Source organism: Cervus canadensis, chromosome 6 (genome assembly GCF_019320065.1).
Source record: "Cervus canadensis isolate Bull #8, Minnesota chromosome 6, ASM1932006v1, whole genome shotgun sequence".
NCBI lineage: Eukaryota > Metazoa > Chordata > Mammalia > Artiodactyla > Cervidae > Cervus > Cervus canadensis.
In genome coordinates this window covers 29,275,153-29,280,734 of record NC_057391.1, presented here as the reverse complement: position 1 = coordinate 29,280,734, position 5,582 = coordinate 29,275,153, and the positions used below count along the sequence as shown (strand labels likewise).

Genomic DNA, 5,582 nt, shown 5'->3' with positions numbered 1-5,582 from the left:
CATCATGAGAAATGCCAGGCTGGATGAAGCACAAGCTGGAATGAAGATTGCCGGAGAAATATCAATAACCTCAGATATGAAGATGACACCACCCTTATGGCAGAAAGTGAAGAAGAACTAAAGAGCCTCTTGATGAAAGTGAAAGAGGAGAGTGAAAAAGTTGGCTTAAAGCTCAACATTCAGAAAACAAAGATCACGGCCGTGTTCCTAAGTTTTCTCCAATGAGATTTAAACTGCACTTACTGTGTGAGACAGAGAGGAAACGTCCTTAAATGGAACGTTGTGTGGCCTTTTCACCCATTTCTTTTTTTTTTTTTTTTTTTATGTGCCCCAGGCATGAAATAGCTCTGGCCACCAATCCAGGCATTAAGCTAGGATGAACAAAGGATTAGACATCTGCTTTGCCCCTGACTGATATAAGAGCAATACCACCAATCAGGTGCCTCTTTGCCCATTGCCAGGGAGTTCACCCATTTCTTATTGCTAGAGCTCTATCAGCCGGATAGTGACCTTGAGGATAAAAGGCAGTGAAGGGGAAAGATCCAAGAAGCCTGAGAACCTAATGACTTCAGAAACCACTATATAATCCTAGGGCTGCTTACCCACTTGAGGAACACCTCTGTCATGAGGAGCTGTATGCAACTTCTCACTAATACATTTGTCAAGGATGAAAACTATATTTTATCTTTTTTTGTTGTTATATCTAATGTCCAGATTTTAGGCCCTAGCATTAAGGCACCCCTGAAATGATTGTTCCACATGTGAAACTTTGTACTGGGAAAAGGAAAATAATAATATCATAAAATGCAACATAAGCAAACATTAGGGATTTATGACAATTTTCTCTATAACTGCATCCTATAATCACATTCAAGCAACACTTGTACATCCTCAAATGTATGCATATACTTTTATTCACTTTTCTGTTTCACTTTTTATCACGTTTCTGGTGTTTGGATAAAATGGAGAATTGGGACGTTGTTGTACCTGATTTAGGTTAAGAATGTCTGAGCATAATGTTGAGACTTGGGTGAAAGTAAAAATTTATCCTGAATCATCTTGATAATTGCCTTAGCAGTCTATTCTAATAAACTTATTTTAAATTTGGATATGCTCCTGCTTTTAGAATATATGCTACCTCCAGGGCAGGACAGTGTGAGATAATCTATATAATAGTGAGAAGAACTCTACTTTAAAATATTCAGTTAATATTTAGTTGATGGTGCCAAATTATTTCCTTTGTTATACTGATTACAGAATCCAAGAAGAAAACACAGGATTATATATTGCCCAAGTCAAGTGCACAAATAACTGATTTGAAGGGCAATAAGAGATTAGGCAAATAAAATAAGAATGCTATTTTAAAATGTAATATTCTGAAACATACCTGATTACATACTTATGATCCTGGATAGATTGAACCAATAAAATCCAAGAAGCATTTTATTTCCACAGTGTATGTGTGCAGCAAACCCTAAGTGATCATTTTAAGAGGCTTATGGTATCCAACCAGTTTCACTTTATTTCTGGCATTCTCCCATAGAGATATTGCAATAAAAATAGACACTCCTACAATATTTTTATTTGTAATTCTGTGATGTTTGTGCATTTCAGGCTATTTATTGCTAACTTCTGGAAACCCATCTGATTTAACTTCTCAATAAGAAATGATTACAGGAACGTTTAGCTGAGATGCTCACCACCTCTTCTATTGTGACAGGCCATTTCTTCCTTTTTTGTAGGCTCACCCTTTCCCCACCCATCAGTAAATCTATCAAGGGGCTTCTGTTATAGATTATCCATTATGTTTTCTGTAGTCTCTTTATCTTAATAAGAAATAATAAGAAGACATTCAGGCCAGCAGCTTAACTATTGTTTCATTTCTCTCCTCCTTAGTGTCTTTTATACTTTACCTTAACTGTAAGCCTTCAAAGTCATGATTTTTGAGGTGTAAAAACACTCTATGTCTTGATATAAATGGCTAACCTCAGAAAGTATGGATATGTTGCCTTATTTTTCTAGTGTAAAATGTCTAATACAAGATACCCAGAGCTCCTTCTATGAACTGTGATTGGAGACCTGTTCCGAATTTGCAGTTGTATAAAATAGGCAGTTTGCTCTTCTTTGTGGACTTAAGATCTCTCCTAGTCTAGAAGTAAAATGATAGGTAACTGAACTTTACTTTATTTCTGTTAAATGCCTGGCTGCATTACAGAATTTTGAGATATCTTGGTTTTCAATCTTTGGATGGTAAGATGCTCTGAGGCTCTGTTCAAGTGGCAGCATCCCTGTCCCCTGGCGAGTCCTTGCTGTGAGCACTACAGGTCTTCTTTCCTCATTCAATTTCTTCTCATTTCAGTGGATCCCAGTTTCTTCTGGAAGCTTTGCCAGGGATGCCTTACAATTCCAAGTACATGTTGACTTATTTCTCCAACACTTAATTTCTTTATGCTACCACTATCTATGACTATATGCATGTCGTCATGCTCTTGCTAAGTCACTTCAGTCGCGTCCGACTCTTTGTGACCCTATGGACTGTAGCCCTCCAGGCTCCTCTGTCCATGGGATTCTCCGGGCAAGAATACTGAAGTGGGTTGCCATGCCCTCCTTCAGGGGATCTTATTGACCCAGGGATTGAACCTGCATTTCTTATGGTCTCCTGCATTGGCAGGAGGGTTCTTTACCACTAGCACCACCTGGGAAGCCCATCTATATACATACCTAACAGTTATTTTTGTATTTTTATCTGTGAAACATGATAATTCTGATACCTGTTAAATTCCAAACAGTGATATATGCTTTATGCACATTTTCTGATTTAACTTAATCCTCAGTAGAGCCTTATAATCCCATATGTATTATGGCATTCTACACAAGAAACTGCATTTTTACTCATCTACTTACAACAACAACAGCAACAATTTATTCAATGCCTAATGTATAGTAGGCATTGTACTAGGAGCTTTACATGTTTTTTATGTGATTATTTATTGCCTCGTTTGAAATGAGATTTGAAGCAGTTTAATTTAACTATTCTTTAATTTTCATAGCAACTCTGAAAATGGAAATCTCATTTTAAGAATGATGAAAAGATCTAATTTATTCATAAAGCTCTATTTATTCATTTTATATTTACATAAACAATCCATTAAATGGTACTTTGGGGGAGTCTTTCTTGATTGCCTGCCCTTAGCTTGTTTTATTTACCATAGGGCCTATAGGAGATAGAAATTTTATTTATAGCACTTGTTCCACTTTATGTATTTACTTGCTTTGTAAATGTTACTCTCTATACAAAATTAGAAAATATAGCTAAATGAAACAGAAAAAATTCTGTTCCCTCTTATAGAATGCTTTCCACTGCTTTATTGTGTGGGATCCTTGAACTAAAGAGTCACTTATCAGGGGAGATTTCTGATCCCTAGATTAGGTCTCTCTTTAAAATGTTTCTTCAGCTCTGTGTAATTCTCCTTCAAAGAATTTAGTAGGATTTTGAAAGCAAAACTGAGGAGAAGGTACAGACAGTGCTTATATACCCCTGTCCACGCACATTCATAACTACCTACTATGAACATCCAGCACCACAGTGGTGCAGTGATGCATCATATCCTCCAGAGTTTGTAGTTTATCTTGTAGTTGACTCTTGGTGTCCTAAATTTGATGGGGAAGTATATATGAGATGTATCCACCAGTATAGTGTCATATACAGGGTGTTCACATTGCCCTGAAAGTCTTCTGTGTCGTGCCTGTTCATCCTTCCACCCCCCTGCAATCACAAATCTTTTTACTGTCTCCTTGGTTTTGTCATTTCCAGGATGTCATATAGTTGGAATTATGCACTCTGTAGGCTTTTCAGATTGACTTTTCACTTAACAATGTGCATTTAAGTTTCCTTGAGGTTTTTGCATGGCTTAATAGCTCATTTCTGTTTCAGTTCAGTCAGTTCAGTCACTCAGTCGTGTCCGACTCCTTGCGACCCCATGAACCGCAGCACACCAGTCCTCCCTGTCCATCAGCAACTCCCGGAGTCCACCCAAACCCATGTCCATTGAGTTGGTGATGCCATCCAACCATCTCATCCTCTGTCGTCCCCTTCTCCTGCCCTCAATCTTTCCCAGCATTAGGGTCTTTTCCAATGAGTCAGCTCTTCGCATCGGGTGGCCAAAGTATTGGAGTTTCAGCTTCAAGCTCTTCGCATCGGGTGGCCAAAGTATTGGAGTTTCAGCTTCAACATCAGTCCTTCTAATAAACACCCAGGACTGATCTCCTTTAGGATGGACTGGTTGGATCTCCTTGCAGTCCAAGGGACTCTCAAGAGTCTTCTCCAACACCACAGTTCAAAAGCATCAATTCTTCTGTGCTCAGCTTTCTTTATAGTCCAACTCTCACATCCATACATGACCACTGGAAAAACCATAGCCTTGACTAGCCGGACCTTTGTTGACAAAGTGATGTCTCTGCTTTTTAATATGCTGTCTAGGTTGGTCATAACTTTCCTTCCAAGGAGCAAGCGTCTTTTAATTTCCTGGCTACAGTCACCATCTGCAGTGATTTTGGAGCCCAGAAAATAAATTAGCCACCATTTCCACTGTTTCCCCATCTGTTTGCCATGAAGTGATGGGACCAGATGCCATGATCTTAGTTTTCTGAATGTTGAGATTTAAGTCAACTTTTCCACTCTCCTCTTTCACTTTCATCAAGAGGCTCTTTAGTTCTTCTTCACTTTATGCCATAAGGGTGGTGTCATCTGCATATCTGAGGTTATTGATATTTCTCCTGGCAATTTTGATTCCAGTTTGTGCTTCCTCAAGCCCAGCATTTCTCATGGTGTACTCTGCATATAAGTTAAATAAGCAGGGTGACAATATACAGCCTTGACATACTCCTTTTCCTATTTGGAACCAGTCTGTTGCTCCATGTCTAGTTCTAACTGTTGCTTCCTGACCTGCATGCAGATTTCTTAAAAGGCATTTCTGTTTAGTGCTGAATAATATTCTATTGTCTGAGTCTACCACAGTTTATTTACCTATTTACCTCCTGAAGGATATCTTGGTTTCTTCCAAGTTTTGGTAGTTATGAATAAAGTTGTCATAAATATCCATGTGAGGGTTTTTGTGTGGACAAAGATTGCAATTCCTTAGTAATTAATTTGTTTTTTAAAATAAGCTCATTTGATCAATATGTATTTATTCCTGTGTTCTTTTGTGCCAGGCACTGTGCTAGTTTCTGGATGTGAGGTACCTGCCTCCATGTCTGCTGTTCCTGGGGAACATTGGGTCAATGAAGGCAGGCTTGTGTTTAGTGTGTTCATCACTGTATTCATGGATTCCATGTTTCCTGATATATTAGATGTATAAAAGACATATCTGTATCAAAGTGACTGAGAAAGGCTGAAAGGAAAAGGATAAACAAAGATGTAAGAGGTGAATGCAAGACAAAAACCAGGAAGTAGTGTAATAATATCAGTTGATTCAATAACATTGAATCAAAGGCATAGCATCTTATAATGATAAAAGTATGGTATTCATTGAAAATCTGGTATCAACATCCATGTACCGTACAGCAAAGCATCAAAATTCATA

General features: G+C 38.1%; 1 pseudogene; it reads right to left on the bottom strand.

Annotated features, from left to right (window-relative positions):
• Positions 1-321: 321 nt before the first annotated feature.
• Positions 322-466, bottom strand: LOC122444463 (annotated as a pseudogene).
• Between the last annotated feature and the right edge of the window lie 5,116 nt (positions 467-5,582).